This window comes from Narcine bancroftii, chromosome 4 (assembly GCF_036971445.1).
Source record: "Narcine bancroftii isolate sNarBan1 chromosome 4, sNarBan1.hap1, whole genome shotgun sequence".
NCBI classification, from domain to species: Eukaryota; Metazoa; Chordata; class Chondrichthyes; order Torpediniformes; family Narcinidae; genus Narcine; species Narcine bancroftii.
In genome coordinates, this window is record NC_091472.1 from 230651895 (window position 1) to 230670111 (window position 18217).

Here is an 18217-nt window from a genome sequence, read left to right on the forward strand (position 1 = left end):
GCTGTATGTGTGTTATGTCTGGTTGTGTGTCTGCAGGTTTTGACTTGACTTGACAATGGCTGAGCACGTTCCCCCACATCCAGGGTACAAGTTGCTGACCTATTTTCCTTGGCTAGGGATCCAATATGTTGGAATATTCGGAATACTGAGGCATGAAGACAGTGTAGCACATTGAGCAGCAGTTCTCATATTTAGATTCTCACACTTTCGTACAACGTAGGAGACCACTGAATCTATGCCGACTTTCAAAACAACCCCATCAATCGCATTCGTCCTCATGTTTCCCTGTAACTGGTGGCCTCTATCAGTATGTATCTGAGTTATGGCACCATCACCTCTCCATCACTCAGTGTTGGATGGAGATCAGGAGTCTGCACTCTTCACCATAGAGTGGCGGGGACCCCTCCAGTATCCTCCAGTGGCAGGCAATGAGGACTACAGCCAGGCTGATTGTCGAAGGGCAGACTCCTCCTGCTCTCGCCTGGCTGGACAGAGGGGTATTTAAGGGGGTGAGATTGATTGAAGTCTTGTCTTCACACATCTTTCATTGTGGCAAAACCACTGTGCCATAGAGAATCAATTTACAGCAGATAAACCTGCCCAGAATTGGACAGGGGTGTGTGTGTGTGTGTGTGTGTGTGTGTGTGTGTGTGTGTGTGTGTGTGTGTGTGTGTGTGTGTGTGTGTGTGTGTGTGTGTGTGTGTGTGTGTGTGTGTGTGTGTGTGTGTGTGTGTGTGTGTGTGTGTGTATGCTGGTTCCCCAGTCCTCTCCCTTGCCATTGGACCAAGACCTCATTGCTGAGGTTTAGTGTGCTGGGCTGTCATCTTCCACTCCTGGAAACCAAGAGGACCTCATTTCCCTGGACCTAGAGGTTCTGTCTAGTAACAGGAGAAGCTCGATGGATTTAGACTTGTTTGGTCCCTCCATCCCTTCTCTTTGCACCTTCCAGTGGTAATATCCCACCATGTGCCCTTGAGCAGCCCCTTCCAATCTGGCCACGGGACAGCATTGCTGATTCATTGTTTGACAAGAGCCGTGGGAGGAATTGACATTGTCAGAAATAAAACTTCTCACACATGAGTCTCTTTAAAACTGATGACACGACAAGCTTTATTTACAAGTCTGCAGAGTTGGACTCAACTGGCTTCTCACCAGTTAAGCCCCGATACATACAGTGCATTGATTTTTATACCCTTGTTGTTTGCCCTTCCCCTTCTTATTAATACTGTTTTAATTGGTTAGTATTGCAAAAGCATTCTAAGTACAACTGCATTTTTAATTATCACGTTCGTTACGTACACTGCGAACTCTACATACACTAAATTCTGTTTCTCACCCTTCTTATCAATCTTTTGTCTCCTGCATGTCTCTCACTATGACCATGAAAAGATATGTTTAAAAAAACATATCCAGCTGAACTTTTTGTCCTTGGCTGCTAGTAAGCTCCCTGTCCGTTCTGGCTTCCCTTTTTATGATTAATCATCACATTTTAACTTAAGCCATTTTAACCTAAATTCTCTATCTCTAACAGACATGATATTCAAAGTTCCACTCGCTTCTGATTCCTTAAATATCTGAGTGGCAGATGGATCACAGACACAATGGGTGAAAGTCCATCCTTTCTATCGAAAATAAAGGACTGCTTTATCACAAGAAATCTGGCAGCAGAGACAATAGCAAACAATAAAGGAACTGGGTGGAGCAGGGTGAGTGAGAGAGAGGGTCAGATTGTACTTTGATGGCATCCACAAGGCCCGAATGGTTCCAGTTCTCTCAGTTTCTCATTGGTCATAGAATAATCTTCCCATCAACTCACTGAGCAGATGTTGCACATCTGTTGGGGAGACGACTGATATCCCAATCCTAATCCAAGGGGGCAGTGAAAGACAGCCCATCGAGCCTTGCTGATATATATATTTTTTTCCCCTCTCAACTCCTTTGGCCTGTAATCCTTGAAATCTGACTAATCAAATATACCCAGCAATTTGATTGCCACAGCCATCTATGACAATGCATTTCACAGATTCACCACCCTGCCATTGAAGAAATTTCTCCTCATCTCTATTCTGAAGGGATATCCTTTTCTTCTCTGGGCTCTCTAGACCTGGACTCTCCCACTATTGGAAACATCTGCCGCAAAACAACAAATTTTGTGATCTGTTCCTGACAATAAATTCTGATTCTGACATCTTCAACACACCAACTCCATCCAACCCTTTAAATATTCGGAAAGTTTCAATGACATCGCATTGAAACGTTGGTTACCCTTGACCTCCTACGAATGCTGAGTGGCCTTCTGAGATTCTCCAGCATGTTTGTGTATTGCACTCGACCCCTGCTTCTGTAGACTTTCTTGTTTATCCCCCCCCGCCATTTGTTTCTAAATTCCAGTGAAGGGGAACCCCTGAAGGAGGGGACCAGCTCATGAATGTTCCTGGCATGGTTCAAAGTTTTTCACATTTTCCAAGCAGGAAAGATTTCATCTTGTTTCCATTTCACCCCCTCCTTGCCTCCAAGAGTTTATGTCAGGGAAGCAGCGAACCTCTCCTGGTCTGTGCGCTTCCAACAAAATGCACTGCAGTTACAGGAACAGTTCTCCCAAGCCTGGAATCTTTACAGCCAAGAGCAAAGGTGCTAAGGAACGCCACCACCTGTAGGTTCCCCACAACTCAGTCACCATCCTGACTTGGAAATATATTGTCAGTAACTGACGCTGGCTCTTTGTTCTGGAATTCCTGACCATTCACATGCGTACATTCAGAAAAAAAAATAGGGGCGCTGCCAATGCTGCAGTAACGGCAGCACTGCCGCTGGTGTGGACCCACAGACAGCAGGGAGTGGAGTCTCAGCATTCCCCTGTGGGGTTCAACTGCCCAGCCCCCTGTAAGTACATCTGTAAGGAGCTGACAGTGTCTGGGCTGTGGGGAGGGGAGTGCTGGTCTCAGCCACGGTCCAGGGATCCAAACCGTGTTTCCAGGCCAAGCAGTGATTCACTTGTACTTCTTCCTATCCAGTCTAGTGCGTTCGATGTTCACCCTGTGGCCTCCCCTACACTGGAGAAACACAGATCAGGTGATCATTTTCAGGATCACTTCCACTCAACTCAAAAAGGATGACATTGAGCTTCCTGTTGTAAACCTCTGATTTTCATCCCATTTCTGACCTCCTCCACAGCCATCGGGAGACCAAACGTCAACCAGAGAAACAACAGCTTATTGTCTATCTGGACATTTTGTAATCCTCTGGAATAAACACCGAATTGTCCAATTTTGGATAATATTTTTGCCTTTTAACTATGTAGCATGGCAGAAGGTCCTTCCAGCCCATGAAACCTGTGCCACCCAATTACATCCAATTAACCTACCAACCGCATATGTTTTGGAGGATGGGAGGAAATCGAAGCACCTGGAGGAAGCCCATGCAAATCATGGGGAGAAGGTACAAACTACTGACAGCACCGGATTCGAACCCAGGGCACTGGCGCTGTGATTGCATTGCACAAACCTCTATGCTAGCCATGCCACCCTTGAAGCTGCCCCCATCATTTCCCACTACCCCGTTGATGTCTCTTTCTCACCTCAATTGTTTTAACTGTCTCACTGATAGTTGTCTGGATGACTAATGAGAGGGATAGGAACCCAAAGAGTAGTTTTATCTCATGGATCAAGGGATGCAGCTTCGCGTTGATGAAGAGTGTGAGTGGTTAAGAGTGTGAGTGGTGAAGAGGGTGAGTGGTGAAGAGGGTGAGTGGGGACAATGATGATTGGTGGGGAGGGTGACTGGTGGAGAGTTAGAGGTGGAGAAGGTGATTGGTGGGGAGAGTGAGTGGTAGGGAGAGTGATTCATGAGGAGTATGATTGGTAGAGAAGGTGAATAGTGGAGTGTGATTGGTTGGGAGAGTGATTGGTGGGGAAAGTGATTGGTGGAGTGTGATTGGTTAGGTGAGTGATTGGTGGGGAAAGTAATTGGTGGAGTGTGATTGGTTGGGAGAGTGATTGATGAAATTAGTGATTGGGGAGAGTGTTTAGTAGAGTATGAGTGGTAGGGAGAGTGATTGATGGAGTATGATTGGTTGGAAGAGTGATTGGTGGAGTTTGATTGGTTAGGAGAGTGATTGGTGGAGAGAGATTGGTGGAGTGTGATTGGTTGGGAAGTGATTGGTGGGGTGTGATTGGTTGGGAGGGTGCTTGATGAAGAGAGTGATATGTGAGTAGAGCAATAGAAGTATAGATCAAGTTACAGTATCAGAGGGACTCTTTAGAGTTTTGGATCATTGGGTCCATTTCTGGGGAAAGTGTGATGTCTTCAGGTACCTGATCCAGCATCGGTCTAATATCTTAGTTTAGGTTGTTGGGGTTTAAACAATTTTGGCAGTGGAATGGGGCAAGGCTCAATCAGGTCCAGAAGATAAACTAGGTCAACTCAGTCCCACCACCTCTGATGGGTTAGTTTTGTCTAGAAGGCAAAGAGTTATGATGGAGGGCATCAAAGATCAATTTCTCTGACAGAGCAGCACAGTGGGGGTAGTGGAACTGCTATTTCACAATGGCCAATGGCCTAGATTCAATCCTCTCCTCTGGTGCTGTCAGGATGGTGATTGCACATTCCCCTTGTGACCATTTGAGTTCCCCAAACAGCTTGCACCTCTCCCACCACCCCCCCCCCCCACCTCCCCACATAGTTTAGCTGAATCATTGGACATGGTAAATTGTCCATGATATGTAGAACAATGGTAGAACCTGAGAGATGGGCAGGGGTGGGATGGGGAGAATAAAATGAGTTTGGAGTTAAAATGGAGCCTGATAGTTGGTGGAGATTTGATGGTTAAAGAGCCTATATTGGTAATGGAATTGCTGGGGGGAGGGGGTGTTGTTCTCTTTGGCCTCCTAACCACTTCTAATCCTTCATTCACCAACCCTGAACAAGGAGAAGTCTGGTAATTGACCCCACTGTCAAACTCTGCAGTTTGGTACAGAGAAAGGGGCTTTTGTATTATCCACATTTCTGTAAATATGGTTAAGTTGACAATAAGCACTGGGGCTTCCTCGGTAAAAGTTGTTAATCTGCTATGAAGGAAATCATGAAGGGCAGGTCATTGGATGTATTTAAGGCAGAGTTTCATGGGTTCTTGATTAGCCAGGGCATCAAACGTTATGGGGTGAAGGTCAGGTGAGGGACTGAGTGGGAAAATGGATCAGCTCGTGATTAAATGGTGGGGCAGACTCGATGGGCTGAATAGCCTATTTCTGCTCCTATGTCTTCTTATGGATCTTAATAAGTCCACAGATGGAAACAATTTGCCAGCATGTTTCTTTATTGTTTATTTCAGTCTTATTTGTCTGAAAAGCAAAATTCAGCTTTAATTTGGGTCGTAAAGAGTTATGTTTGCTGAAGACAAAGGGTTCTGCCCCACAGATGAAGAAGAGCAAAGATAAAAATGAAGGGAATGATTCTGCAAAGCACTGCAGGACTGGCCCGAGACTGAGCATTAATCCATTCGTCAGAGTTGGAACAAGAGGAGAGGAAATGGGATCAAACAAAGTCATGTTGGCAGACTGGTGTAAGGAAGTTCTGTTTCCCGAGCTTGGTGTTGATACACACAATGAACCCACTGTTGTTGCATCTGATCAATTCAGAGACTAACATGGATGGTGATAAAGGGGAACTGTCTCCCAGAATGACTACCTTGCAAAGACAGCTCCATTGAGACAGACAGACATTCTGGAAGAAACTAGAAAGCATTTTGTTCCACACAATGTTGCACAGATGTCAGCGCTGTCACAGTTTAATCACTGGCCTCTGTGTTTGTCCATGAAACAGCGTAATATGCCCAGACGAATTTCCAGGAACGTACCATTTGTTTGAAGGTTGTGCAGTATGAAATATTCTGTCTGTTGTGCCTGCATAGCATAAACATGTGTTCCAAAAGAAACAGCTAAACATCCAAATGGGTAAGTGAAGGCTCCAGGTAGGTATCTTCCATTATCGTGATTTCAATTTATGATGATTTTCCAAAGCAGGGAAAGAGTAGAAAATAGTAGCAAAGTTTTATGAAGGTTGACTTCAACCAGTGGTTCTTTCCTCTCACATCCCACTTTAAGAATTCCCTATGCCATCGGTGTTCTGTGATTAGTAAGGGATTGCTTAAGGTGGTACGTGGGTGGAAGGAAAATGTTTGAAAACCACTGTTTCAATCGTTCCTAATTATGTGCACGGTTTCATAACCCCAAAGGAAATGGACCAATGACAATTCTTCTCAAGCAAAATATTTCAGCAACAATTGGGTCCAGAGCAGTGATTCTCATCCTTCCCTTCCCACTCACATCCCACCTTAAGCAATCCCTTACTAATCACAGAGCACTGATGGCATAGGGATTACTTAAAGTGGGACGTGAGTGGAAAGAAAAAGGTGGAGAACCACTGGGTTAGACGAAATGGTGGTGTTTAATTGGGGAAGGGCTAATGGCATGGTGGGAACTGGGGAGAGTGAATTGGGACTAAAAAGCACACCAAAATGCTGGAGGAACTCAGCCAGTCTTTCAGTGTCCGAAGGAGATAAAAGATATATCGTCAACATTTCAGGCCTGAGCCCTCCTTTAAGGAATAAGCAGAACGAGCAAAAAAAAACAAGAAATCTCAGAATAGACAGTGCTGGGCTGGGGTGGGGGGTGGGGGGGATGCTGTTGGGGAAAAGCACAGAATTAATGCAGAGGATGTTTACAGACCACTTGCACGGGTGTCTGGATAGGTTTATGCCACTGAGATAGGGAAAAGATGTTAGGACAAGGGAGGCATGGTTGACAAAACTGACAAGACAGCCAATTCAGAGGAAGAAGGAAGCAAAAGATAGGAAGAGCTCATGAGAATTATATGAAGTCCAGGAAGGACTAAGGAGAGTTAGAAGAGGGCACGAGAAAGCCTTGGCAGGTAGGATTAAGGAAAACCCTGTGGCGTTCTATGCATACATGAAGGACAGAAGGATGACAAGAATGAAGGTTAGGCTTTTAAGGGTAAAGCAGGCAACGTGCCTGAGACAGAGACGGTAGGGGAGGTCCTAAATTAATACTTTGCTTCAGTGTTCACCAGAGAGAGGGACCTTGGTCAAGGTGAGGTCAGTGTAGAACAAGCCTATGTGCTGGAGCATGTTGACGTTTAGAAAGAAGAATCAGTGCTGAATATTCATAAAACATTAGGATTTATAACTCCCCAGGACCAGACGAGATATACCTCAGTTACTACTGGAAGCGAGAGAAGAGATTGCTAGGGCATTGGCAATTATCTTTGTGTCGTCCATGACCACAGTGGAGGTAGAGGAGGATTGGAGAATGGCAAATGTTGTCCCCTTGTTTTAAAAAGGATACAGGGAGAATACTGGGTATTTTGGACCAGTGAGTCTGATGTCAGAGGTGGGCAAATATTAGAGAGAATTCTTAGGGAAAGGATTTATGAGCATTTATAAAAGCATAGTCATCTCAGGGATAGTCAGCATGGCTTTGTGAGGGGTAGTTCTCACAAGCCTAATTGAGTTTTATGGGGAAGTACTGAAAGAAATTGATGAATATAGGGTGAGAGAAGTGCTGTAGATGGATATTAGTAAGGCATTTGACAAGGCCCTCCATGGTAAACTTATTCAGAAGGTCATGACATATGGGACCCATGGAATCTTAGCTGCAAGGATTCAGAATTGGCTTGCCTGCAGAAAGCAGAGGATAGTAGTAAAAGATGGAACATATTCTGCCTGGAGGTCAATGACTGCTCTTTGTGATTTTTATAAACGACATTGTCAAAGATGTAGAGGGATAGGTTAGTAACTTTGCAGATGACTTGAAGGTTGGAGGATGGTGTAGAAGGTTATTGTCAGTTACAACAGGATATAAACAAGCTGCAAAAAAGATGCAAATAGGGTCCTTTCCAGATAAGTGAGAAGTGATGCAATTTGGAAGGTCAAATTTGAAGGTGGAGTACATGGTTAATGGCAGAATTCTGAACAGCGTGGAAGAACAGAGTGTGATAGTACAGATTCTATCACCAATGTGTATATGTACATATGTACAGATGGTAGTGTAGGATGACTGTGATTGGCTGAGAGTGTAGCCACTCCTACTGGCAGGTCTTAAAGGATTGCTCCTAGCCAGACCAGGTCATTCTGGTCTGGTCGACCTACTTGTGATATGCTCCAGTCTTTTATTTAATAAAAGCCTTGGTTTGGATCAACAAGTCTTTGGTTCTTTCGACGCGCACTACACAGAGGGACCTTGGGGTCCAAATCCATAGATCCCTCTAGATTACCACACAGGTTGATAGGGTCATTAAGAAGGCTTATGGCCTTCATTGGTCGGGGGGGATTGAGTCCGAGAGCAATGAGATAATGTGCCAACTCTGTAAAACTCTTGGAATATTGTGTTCTGTTCTGGTTGCCTTATTAAGGGAAGGATGTAGAAGCATGGGGGAGGGTGCAGAGGAGATTTTCCAGGATGTTAACAGTTAACATAGCCAGGGTTTTACTCTTTGGAGCAAAGAAGGGTGTGAGGTGACTTAATAGAGGTCTAAAAGATTATGAGAGGCCTAAATAGGGTGGATAACCAGCACCGTTTTTCCCGGGCTGACAGTAGCTGACACCAGAGGACATCTGTATAAGGTGAGGGAGGGAAATTTTAGGGGAAACAACAGGGGTAAGTTTTTTTCACACTGTGAGTTGTGGTTTCCTGGAATGCATTGCCAGGGGTGGTGGTGAATGCTAGTTAAATAGGAACATTTAAAAGACCCTTAGACAGACACAAGGATGAGAGAAAAATAGAGGGTGTGAGGTAGGGAAGGTATAGATTGGTCGGCAAAACATTGTGGGCAGAAGGACTTGAACTGTATTGTGTTGTAATGTTCTATGTGCTATGTATGCTTTCTGTAGGCAAATTGGTTGTGACATTTCCTATATTGCCACATGTTTGTGGCTCTGACAATGTTAAAGGTGCTAGCTGAGAAGAGGGTCCCTTTGGCTGATTATGGAGCCACAGGTTGATGGAAAAGCCCCTTTCCACATCCAGTCTACTGCTCCTTCGGTGTTTCCCAATCTCCTGCTTATGCCACTTTCTCTCAAATAAGACTGCAAGACCACCCAACCATGAGACATAGGAGCAGAAGTAGGACATTCGGCCCATCGAGTTCACTCCGCCATTCCATCATGAGCTGAGTCATTCTCCCACTCGGCCCCACTCCTCTGCCTTCTCCCCATAACCTTTGATACCCTGACTATTCAGATACTATCAATCTCTGCCTTAAATACACAGAATGGCCTGGCATGCACAGATGCCCCTGATAGCAAATTCCAGAGGTTCATCACTCTCTGGTTCATCCGCATCTCTGTTTCAAATGGGCGTCCTTCAATCCTGAAGTTACGCCCCCTTGTCTTTGATTCCTCCACCCTGGGAAATGACTTTGCCACATCTACTCTGTTCTACTAAGAGACAGCATTAGTATGGTGGAGATTGATTTCCTTCATGAAGTAACAGCTCCGTAATTTATATTTTGCTTATTTTATTACAAATGCATCTGTACATAATGTATGTTCAAGTAACTGTAAAAAGGTTTTCATTAAATCCAAATCAATTTTGTGGCTACATGAGCATCCTTGTTGATGAGAGATATTTTAGCATAATGATGCAATGTGCAATATCTGCCCAAGACGGTCACCATTAGGTTGTGGTCTCTGCACATTGCACTGTGTTTCCTTCAATTATACAAGATGTGTGTCTGCACTCCAGGAGGAAGTGTTGCTTTAATGGGCATCAGTGTAATTCCTATACACTATATCACTGCTGCCCAACCCTAACCAAGCCAAACTTGATATCCATTATGATAAAAGTCACCGTTGGCCTCAGATCCATCTCACTGTCACTCTGCTTGTTTCTGTTCCTGGGAGACCAGGCTGATAATTGAAAGACTGATCTTGGTAATGTTCATTTCTTCAGGTCGATTTCAAAATGCCTTGCTTTCATTTCCAGCAAATGTAAATCTAAACCTCACAGCCCAAAGAATGGAGTCCCTGAAGAACAGGCCATTCGACCCAACCAGTCCAAACCTGCACTTCCCTCCGTTCCTCCACCATCACAATCCACCTGGTGCCTTGACGCTGGAGTGCGTTCCCTGCCTCCCTTTAATCTTGTCCACGCTATTGAAGAAAGTGCCATCCTTTGGGCTGTGAGGGTTGGAGTTCTGAGTTGTTGATTTTAGAGTGTGGAGTGACAAGATTGATTTGTCAGCAACTGGATTGCCCCTGCACCGCTGCAGTCAACTGTGGTTGAGTTGAAAGTGTCCCTGAACAGCGTGTCCTGTCCTGAGAGCCCCATTATGTGGATGGCAGTCTGTTCAGAGAAGTCTCAGGCTAAATTCTTCAGACTACACAAATCATACATGAAAATAAAAGACAACCATTCAATTCTGCCACATTCAATGAAAGTGAATTTCTCGGGAAGAATATTCAAAAGTTGAAGCTACATTTGCCGAAAATTAATCATGGCAAAGAGCTCAGATTCTCACTCTCTTTAGGGAGAAATTTTCTTCTCAGTTCTCTGATAGGTCGCCTGATGAACTCCTAATCTATGGGCCACACCATCAATGGAAACATTTTGCATCCATGCAGTCAAAACACCTTCATCATTTTATAGCCTTCTTTCAGGTTAACAGCAGGATGTTAGTTATCACAAGGAGAACAGCTCGTGTGCTACGGGAGCTGCTCTGCTCAAGACCAGCAGGAAGTGAATGCAGCTCAGATCATCACCCAAATATTCCTCCCCTCCAGGGCCTCCATCTGCATCTCCTGCTGCCTCGGCAATGCAGGAAAGACCCATTGAACTTGGGCACATTACCTCCTCCCTCCTCTCACCAGGGAGAAGGCTCAAGAGCGTGAAATCATGCACCAACAGGTTTAAAGGCAGTTTCCTCCCTGCAGCCATCAGGCTCCTGAACAGACCACATGACTGTACTGCCATGATGCCCTTGCTTGGTGCTAATCATTGAAACTCTGTACTCGGTCAAGTGCACTCTTTGTACAATTCCATTTAATGTTGAAGATAAGCTGTTGGTCTGTTCACTGAAAACCCCTTCTCAATTTGACAAATGAGCTTAAATTAAAAAAAACCCATACATTGAAACTTTTTTCCAAGGTAAGTCACAGGCCATGATTTAATTGAAGGTTAAGACTGGACACAATGATATATCAACACACCATGTCTCACAACATAGAAGGAAACCATTCAGCCCATTGAATCCATGCCAGGCATTAATCCCAACCCCCCCCTCCCCCACTTAATTCCCTGCAATTCCCTTTCATATGCCCATCCATCCCAATTCTCCTACAATTTACAGTAGTCATCTAATGTACCAACTAGCACAACTTTGGGATGTGGGAGGAAACCGGAGCACCCACAGTCACAAGGGAAAATGTGCAAACTCCACATAGACTGCACCAAAGTTTGGCATTGAACCAGGCTGCTGAAACTGTGAGGGAGCAGGACCACTAGTTTGCCCATCTAACTAGTCCGCTGCCTGCTATTTTGGCAGTTTGCCACCATGAATCCTGTCTTCAGGAGTGAAAGTGAAACCACTGAGCAGATGTTACATTGAGGTTAGCCCTCTGTGTGACTCAACTCTTGATAAACCAGAGTGGAATGACTTTAGATGCAAAACTAAATCCACGGTATGACATTTACAAGGGACAATGCAGTTCAAGACCATAAGGCATAAGAGCAGAAATAGGCTATTCAGCCCATTGAGTCTGCCCCACCATTTAATCATGAGCTGATCCATTTTCCCACTTGGTCCTGACCTTCTTCCTGTAATCTTTGACTTGGCCTCCACAACCACCTGTGGCCACAAATTCCACAGATTGACCACTTAAGAAATTCCTTTGCGTCTCTGTCCTAAGTGGATGCCCTTCAATCCTGAAGTTGTGGCCTCTTGTCCTAGACTCTCCCACCATGGGGAACAACCTTTCTACATCTATGTCAGAAAGGGTGCAAAGTATATCAGTTCAAAATGTCTGATACCTGATGCCATGTAGTCCAATTAACATATCCCCATTATACTTGGCCAAAGTTTCATGGACCGTGCCAGTTTCCAAACGAAATCTCTTTGGTGAACAGATAACCTTTCCCCGTTCACAGACAGCCACAGTGCTGTGCTGATGGTTTCAAATCTGATCACTTCTTGCAGCTGCCATTTGACAACAGATTGATGTCTGTTCTTAAATGCATTTACGGCTCCTGCACTATTCCCTCTGTCTGTGGCTGCCAATCCCTATAATTTCTCAGCAGATCATCCAACTCAGTTCCAGGACCTTTAAAGAGAACTTGCTGCATCATTTAAGCTTCATTAACTTGCCACTGGTGTAACTGAGCCAAGGGATGTGTCGAGTCTCCACCACCGATTGGACAAGTCTACCCGCATAAGTACTGCAGTGATTTCAATAGCAGTTTCCAGCTCGCAACTCAGAGAGGATAAAAGCAACACGGTTAGGTGGCTAAAACTCACAGTCAAGTTTAACTTTCTAAAAGTTAGCTGGAATCTTATCAAGGTAAGGCATGCACTGGCGGGTGCGGACTGAAACTGAGCAACGTAATTTCTGTCAGAATAAGGACGAAGAGAGTTAAAAAGTGTAAAAAAAAGTTTAAGGTTCTATTTGAATCTGGAAGTCTGGAACGGTGGGTACTTTTAGAATAGTTTCAATTTCATTCTGTCTGCTTTCAGATAAGCTGCCTGCTCAAGTGGTGGAATCAGAGAAATATTCGGAAAGGTGACATTGACAGGGCTGTGGGGAAATAGCAAAAAGTTGGGGCAAATGAGTTTGCTTTTTAAAGATAAAAGTGGGTGTTTTCTACTGAATGATCTCCTTTTGTGATAAGATTCAATAAGAAAAATCTCTGTGCCTGCAAGGTCTTGAATATCTTTCCATTATTTTTCTGTATAAATTCTCTTGTCCTTGAGAAAATGTACAGAAAAAAAGAGAAGGTTTTCACTGTGACGGCTTCTTATTTAGTTAAAAAACTTGCAGAAGTCTGGATGGGGGGGGGGGGGGGGGCGGGGAAGGGGAGGGGGAGGGGAGGAGGTAAGGGTGAGGGCTGGGGAGCTCCTGACAGTGCACTGGCAATTCCCCAAAAGTTCAAAGCATGAAAATCTTTGTTCAATTCATTTAAGCAAAGACACACGTGAATAAAAAAAAACTTCAATGGCTAAATATTTAACCAACAACAGCGAAAAGTCAAGATATGCAAAGTTGTTTGGCAGAAAGAAAGATTTAATGCATCACCAGAGTTATTTAGTTATAACCAAAATGTTTTTTTTTAATGAAGCCATGGTTCCCCTCTGGGGTGAGTTGCAAGATTCAACACAACTTGTAACAGGGGTTGGAAATTATCCATTCTTCAAGGTTCAAAATTCAAATTTATTGTCAAATATCACACATAATCCTGAGATTCCCATTTTTGCTGTGGGCTAGGCAGAATATCTAATTACTGGTAACTGTAAACTTATAAAACCGTACACAAATTGACTCTGCAAATACAGGTATAAATAACGAGCAAAGTAAAAGTCCTTAAATGAGCCTCCGAATGAGTCTGTGGTTGAGGGTTCTGACAGTGGAGGGGTAGCAACTGTTGCTCAACCCAGTGGGGCGAGCCCTGTGGCACCTCTGCCTCTTTCCTGAGGGCAGCAGAAGAACAGAGCATGTGTTGGGTGATGTGGATCTTTGATGATCGCTGCTGTCTTCCGATGGTAGCAGTTCTATGTAGATTTTCTTGATGGTGGGGGGAGTTTTGCCTGTGATGTACTGGGTGGCATGCACTATTTTTTGCAGGACTTTCCGCTCAGATGTATCGGTGTCCCCATACCAGACCATGAATCAACTGGTCAGCACACTTAGCATTGCACAACTGCAGAAATTTGCCAAGGTTTCCGATGTCATACCTAACCTCCACAAATTCCTGAGGAAGTCGAGGCGCTGCCATGTTTTCTTCACAGAGGCATTAATATATTATAATGTGCAGAAACAAAGGCAGAGCAATCTGCACCGTGCAGACTCTACTGAGTCTGTCGGTGCGAGAGGGAGGCATTCCTACCAAATGCGAACCCATGAGTTGTGATCTGGGAAACTCGGTGACGGACATGAATTTTACATCACGGGATGCAGTGAAGCTAGAAAGCCTCTTGGTGCCCTGTGTTTGTTTGCTTGTGCCAATGTACAAAGTGGAACATGGTTAGCATTGGGACGGCACAGCTAGCACAATGGTATTACAGCACCAGCGACCCAGGTTCGAATTCATCGCTGTCTTTTAGGAGCTTGTATGTTCTCCCGGTAACCGTGTGGTTTGATCCAAATGTTCTGGGTTTCTCCCACATTGCAAAGATGTACAGGGTTGGTAGGTTAATTGGTCACATGGGTGCATTCGGATGGCATGGACTTGTGGGCTGGAAGGGCCTGTTACTGTACTGCATCTCTAAATTAAAATCAAACTTACTAAAGCTGCGGAAGGCTGAATTTGATGAATATAAAATTTCCTTCCTTTTCTGAGGAGATAAAACTGTGCAGATGAATGGAAGGGCTGGGAACAGATAGCCTTTTCCTAGGCTTGCATGGAAGAAGGTTTGATGTACATCGAGTCATCCTTCTTCACACAACAAAGGCAAGACCATCATGTTTGAAGGAGGTGGGCTGAGGGTGCAGGTCATACACTTTCTCCTCAGCAGCATAGCTGCTATGGGGTCTTGCAGGCTGCAGTTTGTATCTATTGGGGCTGATGTACAACCACACTCTCCCTCACCTTTATGTTCGTCATGAAAGCCTATCCATATCGCCTGAGCTGGCATTCCTGTGCAGTACCATGGGAGTGCCACACTGTCAGAGAGAACATATTTAAGGTGCGACAAAACATAAGCTTTGTTTTAGTGTCATAGAGCCATACAACACAGAAACAGGCAATTCTGCCCAACTGGCCCAATCCAAATAAGTTGCTGACGTGAGGGAGTCCAAGTTATCTGAGTTCATCCTGCAGCCTTAGAAACATCATAATTATACCTGCTTCTACCACTTCCTCTGGCAGCTGGTTCCACTTATCGACTGGCTTCTGTGTGGAAAAAAATTGCCCCTAAAGTGCCTTTTAAATTTGTCCCCCTCTCCCTCTAGTTTTAGACTTCCCTACACTGGGAAAAAGGATGAATTTTTAAATTATCGATTTTAGAATCAGAATTTATTGTCATAAACATATCATGAGGTTCATTGTTTTGCTGCAACAGGGACAGTGCAAATATTGCTATAAATTACATTTAAAAATAAATAAAATTGTGCAAAAAGAAGAGAAAGTGAGGTAGTGTCTGTGGTTCATTGTCCATTCAGAAATCTGATGGAAGAGGGGAAGAAGTTGTTCTTGTAACGTTGAGTGCTCATCTTTAGGCTCTTGTTCCTTTTCCCCAATGGTAGCAGTGAGAAGAGGCTTGGCCAAGGTGGTGAGGATCCTTAAGGATAAAGACTGCTTCTTAATATACCACCTCTTGTAGATGTTCTTGATAGAATGAAGACTGATGCCCATGATTGGACCATAAAGGTTTTATAAACCTTCAAGAGATCACACCTCAGCCTCCGATATTCCAGCGAGAAAAATCCCAGCCAATCTAATCTCTTCTTATAACTTAAGCCCTCCAGTCTTAGTAACATCCTCGTGAATCTTTTAACAAAGAACATAGAATGTTGTGCTGACCTATATTAACTTTCTCCACAACCATCTATTCCTTCCCTACCTCTATTTTCCTTATGTGCCAATAATCTAAGAGTCTTTAGAATGTCTCTATTGCATCAGCCTTCACTATCATTCCCTGGCAATGCATTCCAGGCATCCACCACTCTGTATAAAAATCACACCTCTGACTTCTCCCCTAAATTTTCCTCCATGCACTTTAAACAGATGTCCTATGGTATTTACTATTGTCATCCCAGGAAAAAGGTGTTGGGTGCCCACTCTAACTGAGCCCTTTATAATTTTAAGTCACCTCTCATCCTTCTGTGCCCTTTCCAGCTTCATATCTTTCCTATGGCTGGTCACACGATATTCCATGTGAAGTCTCACCGATGTCTTGTAACATTGTGGCAGGCTGCACCAAAGGAAAACACAGGCACAATACTGTTTGGGGCAACACAGCTTTATTCCACTCACATAAATGTTTAGTTGGCTGCTAGTTGTGCTTTCAGTGATCGCAGAGGAGAGGGAGAGAGCACATGGTTGGGACCTCAGCTTTATACCATGGACCCCCTGGGTCCACCTGGTGGTCGGATGTCATTAGGCCGGGTGCTGTGTCTCTAGGCCACCTGTTGGCTGAGTGATGTACCGCAAACATGACCTCCCAACTACTGTACTCTATGCCCTCACTGATGGAGCCAAACACCTTCCCAACAATCCTGTCTCTTGAGTCTCCACTCTCATAGAATGAGGAACTTGTACCCCTTGGTCTACAGCTCTCTCCAGGGTCCACCATTTATTCTGTGAGCACTGCCCCAGTTTAGCAGACCAAAATGCAACACTTTGCATTTTTCCTCGCTAAATTCCATCTGCCATTCCCCACTTTTCACCCTTTCAGCTGGATTTAAGCTCATCACAATCTCCCTTCCACCAACACCAAAAACTCATTATCTCTTTGTTTTAAGAAAGGTCTGTGTGAAAATTTGCAAGAAATACCTGCTATACCAAAACAATTGCACCCTCATTCAGGGTATTGAACTTTAAGATATTATGAGGTCATCTATAAATAATAATCCTATCTTTCTATAAATCTGCATGAAATTTTCTCTCTCTCCAATCCATTTGCCCACTGATTGTTGAACATCACCAACCAATATCAATATCAGTGCATCTCACTGGCTGTGTTCGGGACTCTCCAGCTCTCGGCTGTTGCAGGAGCTAGGAGGAAAGAAATTGCTTTATTACCTCGGCTGGGATCCTTCAGAAAACTTCACCCAATGTCCCCAACACAACAATGTGAAAAAGTGAGGATTTCCTTTATTAATTATTTGCATGTATTCTTTTCTCTTTAAGATTTATTATCTGGGTTTTTTTCTCTCTTCTTATGTACAAGTTATATTTAAATTGATAGTGATGTATTTTACTTAACTGGGAAGCTGCAGAAGTACATTTTACTTGTGTATCTCTTCAGTTTTGTATCAGTTTGTGTCTGAATGCTTCTAGAGATTGATCTGAGTGTAGACTTTGGCAAGGTCTCAGCCATTAGGCTACACCAAAGGAGAGTTTGTGATGCAGAATTTGTGAAGCCACCAGGATTTCTGTTGCTTTAGCATTTGAGTTTTAAACTCATCAGACGTCCTTCTGCTTCCCTGCCGGACAATTTGAACAAGATCAGCCATGCACAAAAATGTTACACTGCTGAAGCTGTGCGCTTATTCCAAGAAACGCACAATCAATCAATGCCTTGTGTTGCAGTCATGACAACAGGAAAAGAGCCCATTTACTGAGGTCGAGTGCAATATGGAAACGTGCTGGAGAAACTCAGCAGGTCACGCACCATCCACAGGAAGTAAAGAGCAACCAACGTTTCAGGCCTGGGCCCTTTGTCAGGTAGAAGCAAAAACTGGCAGGCTCCTGAATAGAAAGTTGGGGGGAGCTTGAGATCAGCAGTGATAACAGAAGCGGTTGAGGGGGGTGGGGGGTGGGGGGTGGGGGGGGGGGTGGTGGTGCAGTGAGAGAGGCTCTTCCTGAACTTCCTTCAAAGACGGAAGAACTTCTTCAGGGTAGGCAACTTCAAAGTGACTTCACAGTGAAGCAGCTGAATTGGGGAGGCCCGGTCCATGTAGCAGTTAGTGCAACCCTATTATAGTACCAGTGACCTGTGTATACAGAGCCGTTGTCATACCCACACTCCTGTTCGGCTCCGAATCATGGGTCCTCTACCGGCATCACCTACGGCTCCTAGAACGCTTCCACCAGCGTTGTCTCCGCTCCATCCTCAACATCCATTGGAGCGCTTTCATCCCTAACGTCGAAGTACTCGAGATGGCAGAGGTCGACAGCATCGAGTCCACGCTGCTGAAGATCCAGCTGCGCTGGGTGGGTCACGTCTCCAGAATGGAGGACCATCGCCTTCCCAAGATCGTGTTATATGGCGAGCTCTCCACTGGCCACCGTGACAGAGGTGCACCAAAGAAAAGGTACAAGGACTGCCTAAA

General features: G+C 44.5%; 1 protein-coding gene across 3 annotated transcripts in view; it reads left to right on the forward strand.

Moving 5' to 3' along the window:
- Nucleotides 1-5870: 5870 nt before the first annotated feature.
- The window catches only part of LOC138761700 (protein S100-B-like), a 39363-nt gene continuing 27016 nt past the window's right edge, over nt 5871-18217 (forward strand). Inside the window, exon 1 of one of the 3 annotated variants that reach the window (XM_069934280.1) lies at nt 5871-5951. The gene's annotated coding sequence lies outside the window, so the exon portion shown is untranslated. Of the gene's footprint in view, nt 5952-12373; nt 12569-18217 lie in introns of those variants that run through there. The other 2 variants (XM_069934279.1, XM_069934278.1) reach the window with 2 other exon arrangements.